Raw genomic sequence first — 17,500 nt, 5'->3', positions numbered from 1 at the left:
TGGATGGGGAGAGAAAGGGGAGAAAAATGTCAAGAATGTGAAAATAGAAGGAGAAAGAAGGAGAGGGGAGAATGGATGGGGAGAGAAAGGGGAGAAAAATGTGAAGAATGTGATAATAGAAGGGGAAAGAAGGAGAGGGAGAATGGATGGGAGAAAGGAGAAAATGAAGAATGTGATAATAGAAGGGGAAAGGAGAGGGGAGAATGGATGGGGAGAGAAAGGGGAGAAAAATGTCAAGAATGTGATAATAGAAGGGGAAAGAAGGAGAGGGGAGAATGGATGGGGAGGGAAAGGGAAGAAAAATGTGAGTGAGAATATGATAAAAAGGAGAATGAAGGAGAGGGGAGAATGGATGGGGAGAGAAAGGGGAGAAAAATGTGAGTGAGTGTGATAAAGAGGAGAAAGAAGGAGAGGGGAGAATGGATGGGGAGAGATAAAAGGGGATGAGGAGAGAAGGGGAGGAGTACTCGATCTTAAATTACCATCCCCAATGTGTCCCCTTTCCTCTTCCTTCCTTGTACCTCCACACATGTAACACGTGAGGGGAATGGGATGGGATGAAGAGGGGATAGGAGAAGAGAGAAGGGGAAAATGAGGGCAGGATAGACGGATGAAGGGGAACAGGGGAAGAGAAGAAGGTAAACATTTGAGAGGATGAAAAGGAGAAGAGAAGAGAAGGTAGAGGAGAGGATGAAAGAAGAGGGGAATGGGATGGGATGAAGAGGGGATAGGAGAAGAGAGAAGGGGAAAATGAGGGCAGGATAGACGGATGAAGGGGAACAGGGCAAGAGAAGAAGGTAAAAATTTGAGAGGATAAAAAGGAGAAGAGAAGAGAAGGTAGAGGAGAGGATGAAAGAAGAGGGGAATGGGATGGGGATGAAGAGGGGATAGGAGAAGAGAGAAGGGGAAAATGAGGACAGGATAGACGGATGAAGGGGAACAGGGGAAGAGAAGAAGGTAAACATTTGAGAGGATAAAAAGAAGAGCAAGGTAAAGGAGACGATGATTGAAGAAGAGAAGAGGAAATAAAAAAAAAGGTTAAAGATGAGGAGACACGAAAAAGAGAACAAGAAAGCAAATTTAAAAGAGGAAATAAAAAGAAGAGGAAGTTAAAGAGTTAGAGGAACAAGAGAAGAAGGTAAGAATTTGAGAGGATAAAAAGAAGAGAAGAGAAGGAAAAGGAGAGGATGAAAGAAGAGAAGGGGAAACTAAAAAAAAAAGTATAAATGAGTCTACAGGAAAAAGAGAACAGGAAAAATGAACAAAGCAAATTTAAAAGAGGGCATAAAAAAAAGAAGAGGAAGATAAAGAGTTAGAGGAGAGAATAAATGAAGAAGAGAAGAGGAAAAAAATAAAGAACAGTAAAAATAATAAAAGATTAAAAGAAAAAAAAAACAAGAGAAGGTTGAAGATAAAGCAAAGCAAAATATAAAGAAAGAAAACAAGAAAGAAAACAAAAGGAAAGGTATGAAGCAAAAAAAGTAAGATGACTCAGAAAGGGAAGAGGAGAAGGGGGAAGAAATATGAGAAAAAAAGAGAGGACGTAAGAAAGAGGGGAAAATGAGAAATGGAAGCAAGGGGAACGAAAGAGGAAGAGAGAGAGAGAGAGAGAGAGAGAGAGAGAGAGAGAGAGAGAGAGAGAGAGAGAGAGAGAGAGAGAGAGATTGGAGAAGTAGGACACGGATGAAGAGGGAGAAGGAAGGGAGGGAGGAGATAAGTGGAAAGGCGAAGGGAGAAGAGGGGGAGAGAGGGAGATAAAGAGGGTAAGAAAGTAGGAAGGAGGAAGTTATCTAAGCAATACAGGATAGTGGTGTCTTTTATCTGGCCCCGCCCTTCCCTCCTCCTCCTCCTCCTCCTCTTCCTTCTCCTCCTCCTCGGGTGACCTTGATAAACTCCACCTAATCCTTACCACACCCATCCTAAAATCAACACATCACCCCCTCTCTCTCTCTCTCTGTGTTCTACCTACTCTACCAACTACCAACTTATTTTCCTATTTACTTCCTTCCCTATCCATCATTCTACCTATCTATTTACCTATCTATCTATCTATGTATCTATCTATCTATCTATGTTCCTATTTCCATCACAATCTCACTTCTGTAATCAACACCACAATATCCCATCCCATGATAACTTTGACCCAATAAAATTTACACTGGTGACAGCGTTGGGATTGAGTTACTGGTGATGGTGATGGGAGTGGAGGGGATGGTGGAGCCTAATGGTTAGAGGTAATAATAATGGTAGTGGTGGCGGTGGTGGTGTTGGTGTGGTGGTGGTGGTGATGGTGGTGGTGGTCGTAATATCATATCCATTTTGTTATCACCTTCAACCTTTAAAATTACATTGGTGACAGCGGTGGAATACAGTTGCTGGTGGTGATGGTGATGGAGAGGGTGATGGTGTGTGGTGGTTATAGATAATGATAGTGGTGTAGGTGTTATAATGGTGGTGGTGGTATGGGTGGTGGTGGTGGTGGTTGTTATATTAATGTACCCATTCCAATAAAGCTTTGGTCGTTTAAAAATACATTGGTGGCAGCGGTAGGATACTTACTGGTGCGCAGCGGGATAGGGGGAAGGTGATGATGGTGGTGCGTAATGTTAATGGTGCTAATGGTGGTGGTGGTGTTGGCCATAATAGCGGTAATGAATGGTGCTGAACCTAACACACCTTCGGCCATTAATCATAAGGGAAAAAATTACTGTTACGAGAGACAAAAATAGTAGAGAGAAAAAATAAGTAAAAAGACCACTGCTACTACTACTACTACTACTACTACTACTACTACTACTACTACTACAGCTGATACTACTGCTGCTACTAACTACTACTACTACTACTACTACTACAAATTGAATGCCACTGGTCCGCTTGAGTTGTATTAAAATAGTAAACGTGAAATAATGAACTATGCAAAACCGAGAGAGAGAGAGAGAGAGAGAGAGAGAGAGAGAGAGAGAGAGAGAGAGAGAGAGAGAGAGAGAGAGAGAGAGAGAGAGAGAGAGAGAGAGAGAGAGAGAGAGAGAGAGAGAGAGAGAGAGAGAGAGAGAGAGAGAGAGAGAGAGAGAGAGAGAGGACATTATCACATCCACATCAAATTACAGGAGAGATAGAAAAAAGTGTGTAATTATCTTTGACAATTATCCTATTTATTAAACTGTAAATTATATAAAACAAGGAGAAAGGAAAAAAAAAGAAATAGGAGAGAGATTAAAGAAACGAAAAAAAAAAATAAAGAGAAACAGCAAGGAAAATAAAGAAAAAAGGAAGAAGGGAAGAGTAAAAGGAACCAGAGAAAACGGAGATAAGGAAACACAAGACAGAAAGATAAATAAAGGAAAGAGTAGAAAGAAGGAAGAAGGTAAGAAAGAAAAAGAAAGAAAAAAAAGAAAGAAAGGAAGAAATAAAATGAAAGCCAGAAGGAACAGAAAGAAGGAAACACATGACAGAAAGAGAAATAAAGGGAAAGAAAGTAAGCAAGAAAGAAAGGAATAGGAAAAAAGATAAATAAACAGACAAAAAGGGAAAAACAAAGAAAAATAAGGATAAAAAGAAGGAATTGGAGAGAAAGGAAGCCAGAAGAAACAGAGAGAGGGAAACACACGACAGAAAGAGGAAGAGTGTAAGAGAAAGAAAAAGACAAAGAGCAAAATGATGAAGAAATGTTAAAAAAAAAGCAAGAAAATAATTACAGTGTATCCTTATCATTCCATTACAAGGGAGTGTGTGTGTGTGTGTGTGTGTGTGTGTGTGTGTGTGTGTGTGTGTGTGTGTGTGTGTGTGTGTGTGTGTGTGTGTGTGTGTGTGTGTGTGTGTGTGTGAAGATGGAGTAAGGGGGGAGGGGAGAGAAGAGGCTACACATACACACACACACACACACGCACATGATCAATACGCCAACACAAATGACTTCTCTCAACACCTCACTCGCACCTGTCTTCCCGTGTGTGTGTGTGTGTGTGCGTGTGTGTGTGTGTGTGTGCACGCGCGTGACAACAGGAAGAAAGAAAAGACTAAATATTCACGTTTGTGGTAATGCTTCCGTCTTTTTCCTTCCTTCCTTCTCTCTTCCTCATTCCTCACCCACTTTTTTCCTTTACTTGTTTTGTTTACTTCCTCCCTCGCAATTATGTCCATTTTATTATACTCTCTCTCTCTCTCTATGTCCTTCCCTTACTAAATTTACACCTTGTTTCCTTCCTTTCCTCCTCTTCGTCCTCTTCTTCCTTCCCTCCTTCCGTCATTTCATTCCTTCCTTCCTCCTTTTCATGATTCGTTCCCTCCTTCCCTTCTTCCCTCACACCTTACTACGCGATTATTTTCCTTCCTTCCTTCTTGTTTTAAATAATTTCTTGCTTTCTTCTGTATTTTTCATTCCCACGCCATTCATATCCCTCTCAATTTCTTTCATTCTTCTCTCCTTCATTTATCTCTACTCCCTTAATTCCTTCTCATCTTCATTCCTTCTTTCTTCCTTTTTCTCATTTCCTTTTCCTTTCCGTTCTTTCCTTCTCTCCTTCCTTTATCACTACTCCTTTAATTCCTTTTCATCTTCATTCCTTCTTTCTTCTCTTTTCTCATCTCCTCTTCCTTTTCGTTCATTCCTTCTCTCCTTCCTTCCTTCTTTCCCTTCACTTATTCATTATTTTCTTTCATTTTCCTTTCTTTCTTCCTTCCTTCCCTCACCCTAGCAATATTTCAAGGTCAATAAAGTAGCGTTAAAACCTCACGTGATACACACACACACACACACACACACACACACACACACACACACACACACACACACACACACACACACTCTTCCATGTCTTTCCAGGAATTTAAGAATTAGCTGAAATAAGGTCGAGAGAGAGAGAGAGAGAGAGAGAGAGAGAGAGAGAGAGAGAGAGAGAGAGAGAGAGAGAGAGAGAGAGAGAGAGAGAGAGAGAGAGAGAGAGAGAGAGAGAGAGGATATTTTACCTCCCACCTGCTCTTCCTTTCATCCGTCAATGACCTCTCTCTCTCTCTCTCTCGCCCGCTCACTTAGTCGTCACCTCAATTAATTCAATACACGTCCATTTTCTATTTTTCTTGAGAGAGAGAGAGAGAGAGAGAGAGAGAGAGAGAGAGAGAGAGAGAGAGAGAGAGAGAGAGAGAGAGAGAGAGAGAGAGAGAGAGAGAGAGAGAGAGAGAGAGAGAGAGAGAGAGAGAGAGAGAGAGAGAGAGAGAGAGAGAGAGAGAGAGAGAGAGAGAGAGAGAGAGAGAGAGAGAGAGAGAGAGAGAGAGAGAGAGAGAGAGAGAGAGAGAGAGAGAGAGAGAGAGAGAGAGAGAGAGAGAGAGAGAGAGAGAGAGAGAGAGAGAGAGAGAGTGGGAGGAGAGGTGTTCATGGAAGGCAGCGTGAGTCAGGTTGGAGTAAGTCATGTTGGTGCATTCGGCTTATTGTTGTTGTTTTTTCTTCCTTCTCAATCATGCGTGACTCATAACCGACTCACCCAGTTCAACAACAACAAAAACAACAAATATATACTACTAGCTTCCTTTCCTCTGTTTCTTTACCTTCACTTCCCTCTTGCAGACTCCTTACGTTCTTATGTTCTTAATCATTTATCTCCTTATCCTTCAATCTTTCCTTCTTTCTTCCATCTTTCTCTACTACTACTACTACTACTACTAAAGAATCCCAACAATAAACATGATCCTACTTAAACTACTACTACTACCACTACTACTACTACTACTACTACTACTATTTTTTTTTTTTTAACGGGCCTTCATCCATTAGAGTTGCGTTGTGAGGTATCTTTTATCATATCCTTTCACACCATTAATACCAACCACTACTACTACTACTACTACTACTACTACTACTTTTACTACTACTACTACTACTACTATCACCTGGTCAGTCCCTTTTCCAGCTGAGCTCCTAACTTCCGGTCCACGAAGCGAAAAGTTGCCCGGATGAAGAAGAACTTAAATGTGTGAGGGTCAAGGAAGCGTGTATCCAGCCCCCCCACTCTCTCTCTCTCTCTGCCAACAAACACGCCGTCCACAATCTTGATGGTCACTAAAATTAAACTGAGCCTGAGCAAACATCATTACCAGTTCTCTCAATTTACTCTCTCTCTCTCGACCTCTTCTTTTTCTTTATCTCGTTTTTTTTTCTGCTTCCGTGTTTAATTTTCTATAGTTTCCCTCTCTCTCTCTCTCTCTCTCTCTCTCACGACCTCTTTCTTTTTTCTTTATCTCGTTTTTTTTTCTCTCTGCTTCCGTGTTTAATTTTCTCTATAGTTTCCCACATTCTCTCTCTCTCTCTCTCTCTCTCTCTCTCTCTCTGATCGCGTGTTCCCGTGTAATGGAAGAGGTGGCAGGAATGAGGGTAGTAGTAGTAGTAGTAGTAGTAGTAGTAGTAGTAGTAGTAGTAGTAGTAGAAGTAGTAGTAGTAGTAGTAGTTGATGTTGATGTAAATAATATATGATACGTCTTGAATAGTAAATGTTAAGCGCAAAATGAGGGCTAACGTCACTCACTGATAAAGAGGAGGAGGAGGAGGAGGAGAACGAAAAACAAGAAGGGTGAGAATGTAAAAGTGAAAAAACAGAAGATAAAGAAGAAGAAGAAGAAGAAGAAGAAGAAGGAAAACAAATAAGGAAAGTGAAGGGCAAAGAATATGAAGAAGAAGAATATGAAGAACACGAACAAGACAAAGAAAGAAGCAGAAGAAGAAGAAAAAGCAGAAGACGAAGAAGAAAAAGAAAAGAAAAAGAAAGAGAAGAAGAAAATGAAGAAAAATATGAACACGTATAAGACAATGAAAGAAAGAAAGAAAGAAGAAGCAGAAAAAGAAGAAGAAGAAACAAAGGAACAAAGACGAAGAAGAAAAATGGCAAGTTACAGGAAGTGGATGTACCAAAAATAAGAGAAGCAAGCAAGTAAAAAAAAAATAATAATAATAATAATAATAAAAAAAATCAGTGAAATAAAAATCAAAATAAATGAGCAAATAAACACATAAGAGATCAAGAAGAAAGGACCTAGGGCACAGTAAGGCAAGCAAGCACTACTGCCCGAGGAGGAGGAGGAGGAGGAGGAGGAGGAGGGGGAGGGGGGGGGAGGAGGCATTACAGCCCACCAGTGGCACAACAGCTGGCTCGTGGCACTCCAGCAGAGGGGGGGCCTGCCAGACGTAGGAAAGATTCACCTCCTCCTCCTCCTCCTCCTCCTCTTTATCCTTCAATTGTTCTTCTTCCTTCTCCTCCTCCTCTTCCTCCTTCTATTCTTCTTCTATGCTTTCTCCATATTCTGCTTATTCTTTTCGCTTTTTTTTTTCCTCCTCCTCTTCCTCCTCTTTCTCCTCCTCCTCCTATTCAATCTTCTTTTCAATCATATTTTTCATACTCCATTTATCTTTTTATTCTGCTTCTATTCTTCTTCGTTTTTTCCTCCTCCTCTGCCTTCTTCTTCTTCCTTCTCTTCCTCCTTCTATTCTTCTTCTATGCTTTCTCCATATTCTGCTTATCCTTTTCGCTTTTTTTTTCCTCCTCCTCTTCCTGCTCTTTCTCCTCCTCCTCTTATTCAATCTTCTTTTCAATCATATTTCTTCTTCTGTTCCTTCTTATCCTCTTCCTCCTCCTCTTTCCCCTTTAACTCCTCTTCTGTTTTCCCCATCTTCTGCTTCCTCTCCTCCTCTTCCTCTTTCTCCTTTTACTCTTCTTTCGTTCTTCTTCGGCTCCTTCTTTCTCCTCTTTATTTCTCCTACTATTCTTCTTTTATGTCTTCTGTCTCTCTTTCTGCTCCTCTTCCTCGTATGTTATATTTTTTTTCTCCTCCTCCTCCTCTTCCTCTCGGTCATTCTACTCTTCTTCTTTTATGTCTTGTCTCCTCCTCCTCCTCCTCCTCCTTTTCCCCCTTCTCCTTCTCCTCTTCCTCGCATGTTATAATATTTTCATTCTCCTCCCACGCTTCTTCTATTTTCCTTTTTATCATTTATTATCCTCCTCCTCCTCCTCCTCCTCCTCCTCCTCCTAGCGTCTTTTTTCTTGCCCTCTTCTTCCTCTTTCTTCTCTTCTTCCTCCTCCTCCTCCTCTTCGTATTGTTTACTATTATTGTTACTCTTTTATTATTATCATCGTACATTCAATTCCACAACTTATTTATTCATGCATCCTTTCAGCGTTGCCTCCTCCTCCTCCTCCTCCTCCTCGTCCTCCTGCTCCTCCTCCACCTGGTCTTTCTACGTTTCGTTTTTTTTTTTTCTTTGTCCTGCGTCTATTTATTTCTAGTCCTCTCTTTCAAGCTTCTCTTCTTCCTCCTCTTCCTCTTCCTCCTTTTCCTCCTCCTCCAAAGATGCGTCACCTAAAACGCCCTTCCCCTCCCCTCTTTGCCCTGGCACTGCATTACAAGGAGGAGGAGGAGGAGGAGGAGGAGGAGGAGGAAGAGGAGGAGGAGGAGGAGGACGAGAGAAAGAGGAAGAGGAAGAGGACTCGAGTAATTTTTTAAGAGCAATTCATTTGGTGACTTGCATGCAAACGAATTGTGTGTGTGTGTGTGTGTGTGTGTGTGTGTGTGTGTGTGTGTGTGTGTGTGTATAACCTTGCGTGACTGTGTGTGTAAACTATACAATGTTTGTTTTATATCTGTACGTGCCACTTTTACTTAACGATGTGTGTGTGTGTGTGTGTGTGTGTGTGTGTGTGTGTGTGTGTGTGTGTGTGTGTGTGTGAGTGTGTGTTTGAACAATTTTACACTCATATTTCTGTGTCAGCCTTTACCTTACCTTTCATGTGTGTGTGTGTGTGTGTGTGTGTGTGTGTGTGTGTGTGTGTGTGGGCGGGGGTGGAGCGGGCAATATGTGGGCGCCGAGAGTGGGTCAGATGCACACTTTCCGTTACGGTGCCGCGGGGGGGAGGAGGAGTAGTAGTAGTAGTAGTAGTGGTAGTAGTAGTAGTAGGAGGAGGAGGAGAAGGAGGAGGAGAAGGAGGAGGAGAAGGAGGAGGAGGAGGAGGAGAAGATGAAGAAGACAGAGATGCTGCTTTTTTTTTTCTTTCTCAAACACATTAACAGGAAAAAAATAAAAAAGTGTAAGCTGGTGATATACGAGAGAGAGAGAGAGAGAGAGAGAGAGAGAGAGAGAGAGAGAGAGAGAGAGAGAGAGAGAGAGAGAGAGAGAGAGAGAGAGAGAGAGAGAGAGAGAGAGTAATAAAGAAAAAAATATATATAATGAAAGAGAAAGAAGGAAAGAAATAGAATAAGTAAGAAATAAAGAGAGAAAGAAAGAACGAAAGAAAGAATGAACGAATAAGACAAAGAAAGAAAAATGAAAGACAAAAAAAAAAGATAAAATGAAAAAGAGAGAGAAAAAGGAAGAAAGAAAGAAAGAGAGACAGAGACAGAGGAGAATGAGGTGAAGAGACGAGAAGATATATTGACAAAGGTCACTCTCTCTCTCTCTCTCTCTCTCGACGCGTGACCTAGCTTTTAATACATTTCTGACTTACCTTACTAATCCCTACCATGCGCACCCTTACCTCTGACCTGCAAGCGCTACCATTATAGGCAAGCATTGGACGTGTGTGTATGTGTGTGTGTGTGTGTGTGTGTGTGTGTGTGTGTGTGTGTGTGTGTGTTGGTAAAGCCTCCTAACACTCGGTAACACAGGCGATGCGGAGAGTGCTACGATATGCATTGGTGAAAGAAGAGTTGTTTGAAGAGAAGTTCTGTGATAGCTGTTCTGTATGGATTGAGAGATGATTGAGAGATGACTGGGGAATGGAAGGTGAAACAGGGAAAAAGGAAGGGGAGGGGAAGGGGTTGGGGAAGGGGAAGGGAAAAGGAAGGAAAGGAGTAGAGGATGGGCAAGGGAAAAGGAAAGGGAAGAGAAGGGGATGAGAAAGGAAAGGGGAAGAGGAAGCGGGGGAGGGGAAGGGAAAACGGATTAAGGGAAAGGGGAAATAAAAACAGGGAAAGGGGAAGGTAGAAACAGGGAAAGGGGAAGAGAAGGGAAAATGGGAGAAGAGGAAACGGGGAAAGGGTGGGGTAAGGAAAAGGAAGGGAAGGGGAAGGGGAAGGGGAGGGGATGTGGAAGGGAAAGGGGAAGGGAGAAAGGGAGAAACGAATGGCGATTAATTAGGGAATGAATAGGGAATGATTGGGGAATGATTGTGGGGTGAAGGGGGAATGAATAGGCAATGATTTGGGAAGGAGGAATGTGGAGGAATGGTGTTAAGAATGAAGTAAGACAACGAATTATGCAAAAAAGTACTTGAGAGAGAGAGAGAGAGAGAGAGAGAGAGAGAGAGAGAGAGAGAGAGAGAGAGAGAGAGAGAGAGAGAGAGAGAGAGAGAGAGAGAGAGAGAGAGAGAGAGAGAGATGGTCTGGCCTTCAAGACAATGGACGAGGGCTAAAAAAATAAAAATAAAAAGTACAATATGAGAAAGAATGTTGTGTTAGAATTAGCAGGTGATAGGACTGACAGTATTTTCAATCGTGTATAAAGCAGAAGGAGGCAGAGAAAGGGTAAATAAGAGGTACAGAACCGTGAAATATTAAGTAAAGCGAGGAGTGCATGAAAAATAAATGCGGTGTTAGAATGAGGTGGTATTGAAGGGTTTGCGAAGTAGAAACTAGGACGAGATAGAGAGGAAAGGAACCATGCTGAAGTCAATCAAAACGAGTAGAACATGATGAGAAAGGAAAGCTGTGTTGTAGTTTTTTTTGTGTGTGATACTGAAGGATTTGAGAAGGAAAGCTTTGTTATAGTTTTTTTGTGTGATACTGAAGGGTCTGAGAAGGAAAGCTTTGTTATAGTTTTTTTGTGTGTGATACTGAAGGGTTTGAGAAGGAAAGCTGTGTTATAGTTTTTGTGTGATACTGAAGGGTTTGAGAAGGAAAGCTGTGTTATAGTTTTTTATGTGATACTGAAGGGTTTGAGAAGGAAAGCTGTGTTATAGTTTTTTATGTGATACTGAAGGGTTTGAGAAGGAAAGCTGTGTTATAGTTTTTTTGTGTGATACTGAAGGGTTTGAGAAGGAAAGCTGTGTTATAGTTTTTTGTGTGATACTGAAGGGTTTGAGAAGGAAAGCTGTGTTATAGTTTTTTATGTGATACTGAAGGGTTTGAGAAGGAAAGCTGTGTTATAGTTTTTTGTGTGATACTGAAGGGTTTGAGAAGGAAAGCTGTGTTATAGTTTTTTGTGTGATACTGAAGGGTTTGAGAAGGAAAGCTGTGTTATAGTTTTTTATGTGATACTGAAGGGTTTGAGAAGGAAAGCTGTGTTATAGTTTTTTATGTGATACTGAAGGGTTTGAGAAGGAAAGCTTTGTTATAGTTTTTTGTGTGATACTGAAGGGTTTGAGAAGGAAAGCTTTGTTATAGTTTTTTATGTGATACTGAAGGGTTTGAGAAGGAAAGCTGTGTTATAGTTTTTTGTGTGATACTGAAGGGTTTGAGAAGGAAAGCTGTGTTATAGTTTTTTAAGTGATACTGAAGGGCTTGAGAAGGAAAGCTGTGTTATAGTTTTTATGTGATACTGAAGGGTTTGAGAAGGAAAGCTTTGTTATAGTTTTTTATGTGATACTGAAGGGTTTGAGAAATAGAAAGTACGACAAAGTAAAGAAAGGAAAAGCAAGTGGTACAGAACATGCAAAAATTAATCAAAAGTAGTAGAACATGATGAGGAAGGAAAAGCTGTGTTATAGTTTTTGTGTGATACTGAAGGGTTTGAGAAGTAGAAAGTAGGACAAAGTAAAGAAAGGAAAAGCAAGTAGTACAGAACATGCAAAAATTAATCAAAAGGTGTAGCACATGATGAGGGAGGAAAGCTGTGTTAAGAGTCATTTGGTGATACTGAAGGGATTTGTGAAGGAACAGAAAGTAGAGGAATGTAAAGAAAAGTAAAAAAAATAGTGCAGAACAATGTAAAATTAACTAAAACTAATGATGAAGTAAAGCTTTTATATTTTTTGGGAGTGATACTGAAGGGATTTGTGAAGGAATAGAAAATATAGGGATGTAAAGAAAAGTGAAGAAAATAGTGCAGAACAATGTAAAATTCACTTTAACTAATGATGAAGTAATGCTGTTATATTTTTTTATGGTGATACTGAAGGGATTACTGAAAGAATTGAAAGTAAAAGGAGGTAAAGAAAAGTGAAGCAAATTGTGCAGAACCGTGTGAAATTTACTTAGACGAGAAGTGTACAAGAAAAATATAAATGCTGTTAAAATTAGCTTGTGATAATGCGTTGATTTGGGAAGAAAACATGGAAGGAAGGAATTAAAGCGAGGAGAAACAAATAGTAAAAAATCATGAAAATTTAACTAAAGCGAAAAATGCAAGATCAGAAAATCGGTGTTAGAATTATTACGTGATACTGACGGGATTTGCGAAAGAGAGGAAAATAAAAATAAAATAAAAAAGGAAGTAGAGAAACACGGAGAAAGAGATACAAAACCATGCAAAATTAACTAAAACGAGGAATACAAAATAAAAAAATGCTGTTCGAATTAGATGACGATTTAGAAGGGATTACCGAACGAAAACAAAATAGAAAAAAAAAGAAAAAGAAAGAAAAACAACTTCAGGTATTTAGAACCATACAAATTAAATAAAGCGAACACTTGAGTTGAAGAAAATGGGACAAGACTACAAGACCACACTCCTTATATAGTAAACTTAGACCCTCGTCCTTTAAGCCCCCTCCACCCCTTTAACTCCTCCCTTTACACCTTCAACATGTATGATAATAATTAAGAACAAAAACAGACCATTTAAATCACTAATGTTACAGGTTCAAATTACGGGTCTGTTTACCTGTATTTACCTGCGAATTCGTGCATTGCTATTTTGTTTGTATGGTGCTGTGTATATTTATTTTTGTTGATAAATATTGAAAGTTATTATTGTCAGCGAAATTATGAAAGTGGAATGAATCAGACTGGGATGGGATGAAAGGCGGGGGGCGGGGGGGGGGGAGAGAGAGAGAGAGAGAGAGAGAGAGAGAGAGAGAGAGAGAGAGAGAGAGAGAGAGAGAGAGAGAGAGAGAGAGAGAGAGAGAGAGAGAGGAGTCCTTGTGAGTCATTCATAAATCATCGTCCTTCTTACTCCTGATTACGAGCAAAGACACACACACACACACACACACACACACACACACACACACACACAGACACACACACACAGCTTGAGAAACCGGAGCCACCTAACCCAAATCAAACATCATGAGGTTTCTTCAGCACACACACACACACACACACACACACACACACACACACACACACACACACACACACACACACACACACACACACGAACAAACTTACAGAATTGGTAATGGGCTGTCGGAGTCAGTTTTTACATATAAAAATAAAAAAACTATTGAGAGAGAGAGAGAGAGAGAGAAACAGAGCAGGAGATTCAGCTGAGAACAAGATGCTCTCTCTCTCTCTCTCTCTCTCAACATATATGGTCATAAAGGTGGAGGACAGGTGTCAGGAGCAAGGTGAAGAGGAGGAGGAGGAGGAGGAGGAGGAGGAGGAGGAGGAGGGAGATGAAGCAGATTTTTTTATTGCAAAGTGACTCAAGGGTACAATTTGATATCCATATATGTGTAATTTACTAATATTTACATGCTTGTGAGTTTGTAGTTTTAAGTTGTATACCTACTTACCGACCTACGTACCAACATGCCTATCTATATATGTGTCTTGTTGCTGTCTGCCTATCTACCGCCCTCCCTGTCTATCTACCTGTCTATCTATCTATTTACCCACCTACCTACTTATATATCTACCTATCTATTTTTTCTACCTGTTTGTTTACCTGCCTAACTACTGACCTACCTACCTATACCTACCTTAAATCTATCTATCTGTCTATCTATTTATTTACCCACCGACCTACTGATCTATCTATCTATCTATTTTTTCTACCTGTTTGTTGACCTGCCTAACTACTGACCTACCTACCTATGCCTACCTTAAATCTATCTATCTCTCTATCTATCTATTTACCCACTGACCTACTTACCAATTTACCTACCTATTTTTTCTACCTGTGTGTTTACCTCCCTAATTACTGACCTACCTACCTTAAATCTATCTATCTGTTTATCTATCTATTTACCCACCTCCCTACTTACCCATCTATGTATCTATTTTTTCTACCTGTTTCTTTACCTGCCTAACTACTGACCTACCTACCTATACCTACCTTAACGAGTTCAGTAGATTCACGATTTTCAGGGATGCGTAGAAAAAGCAAAAAGAATAAGAAAGAAAAATGAAAATGAGACCAAAACGTGAAAATTCAACCCCCCCCAAAAAAATAAAGGAAAAAAATAGTAGTCAATGTCATTAGTGTCAAAATTATGTAAGTTGAGTCTATTTTTCATTCATTGTCGTCTGGTGTGAGAGGCCAACTGTGTGTGTGTGTGTGTGTGTGAGGAAAGCGGGGAAGAGGGGAAGAGAGAAGAGGAGAGGAGGGGAAGGACTCAGCCTTGCAGGGTTGCCAAAGTATCGTACTCATCGCATCGCATTTTCGTAGTTTCTGACCGATAACTATAGCAAAAAACACAAACCTCAATAAATAACAGTTTTAATGCTAACTTTGATGATTTTCTGTCGTTATCTGTGTAGGTACGAGAGTTTGAGGCTTAAAAAATGATAAATACGTTGTGGTGAATACGATAATCTGGCAACGCGGGGAAGGAGGTTGAGTGCAGTACGACAACACGTGTAGAAGTAGTCGGCAGCGTCAGGCCCTCACAGCCCTGCCTGGCACCGTGGTCTAGTTGGGCTGTGAGCGGTGAAGAGGAAGAGGCCGAGAGAGAGAGAGCGCTGGAGTGACACAGTGAGAGAGAGTGAGACAAAGTGATCCCGGTGACGAGAGATGATGAGAAAAGAATGAGACAGAGAATGGACATACGAAAGCCTGTAGTAGTTGTATCTTCATCATTCTCTCCCTTATTTTGCCCGTAGTCAGGTCAGGGCGATTTCAAAACAGTATAGAAGAAGGAAGACTAGAGGGCCGTATTTCCAAACATTTCTTCGCCCAAGTTCACACATTTGGCAAGGCTTTCGTAGGAGTTGTATGCATTTCCAGGAGTAGTTTTATGACCCTGGTGTTAGTTTGACCCCCCTTCTGTACCGCGAACCTAAAGAAACACTCATTAGAACCCGACTGACCCCTTCTTTGACCTTTAGAAATAGTTGATGTGACAAGCGAATGTGTCTTATAAAACCAACCTAAGATTCGCTGTGTATAGGTAAAGGAAGACAAGATACAAAACACAACGAAGTGAGCAAATAAATAATAACGAAACACTTCCACCCCAAAAATTGACCTCTCTCGGATCGATCGTTCTTTCTGCTTTTGTTCGGAGCAGAGTCTAGGGGCTTTTTATTGTTGTTAAAGTTGGTTTTGTTTTTACCCTTAAGCTGCCTCTCTTACTGTAAAAAAAAAAAATAATATGTCCTCTGTTATGACGAATTACGAATAAACAGAATCAAGAACAAAAGGATCCTTGAGACTCCCACGCTCCGCTATCCTCTTAAAAGGGATTAGAAGAATTGCAATAAATAACACCCCTACCACCCCCACCACTGCCACCACTACCCCCCCCCACCACCACTGCCACCGTCACCGCCGCCGCCACTACAGACAAAGGTTAGTGGGTTAGTGGTGATACTGTATTAATGGGAGAAGTGAGTCCACGGGTTTTGTCGCCAAGTTTCGTTTTCCCTGCACTGGGTCAAGGAAAACGAGCCCATTAGTTATTGCTTATGGAGAGTACTCGTTTTTTTTTTTTGTGTGTGTGGGGGGGGGGGAGTGTGTGTGTGTGCGTGTGCGTGTGTGTGTGTGTATTAATGCTGCTACTACCACTACTACTACTACTACTACTACTACTACCACCATCATAGCCACCAACAAAAAACACAAACAAACAAATACAAACACAAACACACATCACATATCATAAACAATAATAATAATAATAATAATAATAATAATAATACCCACTAAAACAACAACACAACAACAACTACAACTACACACCACCATCACCGTGACTTGATAAGAAAAGTGAAAGGAGGCAGAAAAAAAGAATATAATAACATTTGCAGCGATTTTTTTTTTTTTGCTAGTGGACTCTCTCTCTCTCTCTCTCTCTCTCTCTCTCTCTCTCTCTCAGTTCCCAACGCAGCCTTTGTCGAGAGAGAGAGAGAGAGAGAGAGAGAGAGAGAGAGAGAGAGAGAGAGAGAGAGAGAGAGAGAGAGAGCACAGACAAAGGAGACAAAGAAAGTGACATGCGGACAAAGCGAGACCAATAAATAACAATGTTGACTTACAAAGACAGACAGGCACAGACATGCGTAGGCCTATAGCACAATTACGTGAAAGGAATAGAAAACGAAGTGAATGAAAAGAGGAGGAGGAGGAGGGAGACGAGACAAAGAGAAAGAGAACGAAAGAGAGGAAGGAAAGGAGAAGAGAAAAATTATGATAAAGAGGAGAGGAAAAGGAGGAGGAGGAGGAGGGAGATGAGACAAAGAGAAGCGAAAGATAAAGAGAAGAAGGAGAACGAAAGAGAGGAAGAAAGGGAGAAGAAGAAAAAATTATGATAAAGAGGAGAGGAAGAGGAGGAGAAGGAAGAGGAGGAGAAAGTGAAAGAGGAGGAAGAGGAGGAGAATGAGTAAGAAGACGTAATGCTGATAACGATGGAGAAGGGAAAAAAGATGAAAAGTTATGATAAAGAGGAGGAGAAGGAAGAGGAGGAAGAGGGGGAAGAGGAGGAGAATAAGTAAGAAGACGCTAATAATGATGGAGAAGGGGAAAAAGATGAAAAAAAGATGTGAATGAAAAGAAAAGGAGAGGAGGAGGAAGAAGAAGAAGAAGAGGCAAAGAGGAGAGAAAGAGAACAAGAAGAAACAGAACGAAAGAGAAGAAATAAAATAGAAAAATTATGAGGATCTAAAGAGAAGAGGAAGAGGAGGAGAAGGAGGACGAGGAAGAAGAAGAAGGAGGAAGAGTAGGAGAGGAGGAGGAGGAGGAAAAGGGTAAGAAAGAAAATGATGATAATGACAATGACGGAGAGGGGAAGAAAATGAGGAGTAAGAAGAATTTGAAGTAAACGAAGAAGAAATGATGACAATGATGATGAAGACGATGATGAAGATAAAGAGGAAGAGGATAAAGAAGAATTCCAAGTAGACGAAAAAAAAGAAAAGAAAATGAAAAAGAACTATAACTCAAGCAAAAGAAAAGCAAGAACAAAATATGAGGAAAAAGAAAAGTAAAAAAGTAAAAAGAAAACAAGATAAAAAAAGAGAAAAGAATAGAATACGAGGAAAGGCCACAAAAGAGAGAGAGAGAGAGAGAGAGAGAGAGAGAGAGAGAGAGAGAGACAACTCCCTTCCATATAAATTCTTCACTTTGGTCCCACACATAATAAAGTCTCCCCTTACACACACACACACACACACACACACACACACACACACACACACACACACA

General features: G+C 40.6%; 2 protein-coding genes across 5 annotated transcripts in view; one reads left to right on the top strand and one right to left on the bottom strand.

The window, feature by feature from the left end:
- Nucleotides 1–17,500, bottom strand: part of LOC127006585 (rabankyrin-5-like) — a 69,225-nt gene that overhangs the window by 39,376 nt on the left and 12,349 nt on the right. The gene's annotated exons all lie outside the window — the stretch shown is intronic.
- LOC127006586 (uncharacterized) overlaps nt 14,722–17,500 on the top strand; it is a 9,044-nt gene continuing 6,265 nt past the window's right edge. For 2 of the 3 annotated variants that reach the window (XR_007759653.1, XM_050876656.1), the window contains exon 1: nt 14,732–15,652. The gene's annotated coding sequence lies outside the window, so the exon portion shown is untranslated. Of the gene's footprint in view, nt 15,653–17,500 lie in introns of all 3 variants that reach the window. The other variant, XM_050876657.1, reaches the window with a different exon arrangement.

Source organism: Eriocheir sinensis, chromosome 33 (assembly GCF_024679095.1).
Source record: "Eriocheir sinensis breed Jianghai 21 chromosome 33, ASM2467909v1, whole genome shotgun sequence".
NCBI lineage: Eukaryota > Metazoa > Arthropoda > Malacostraca > Decapoda > Varunidae > Eriocheir > Eriocheir sinensis.
The sequence above is the reverse complement of the archived record's forward strand: the minus strand, read 5'-3'. Positions and strand labels throughout refer to the sequence as shown.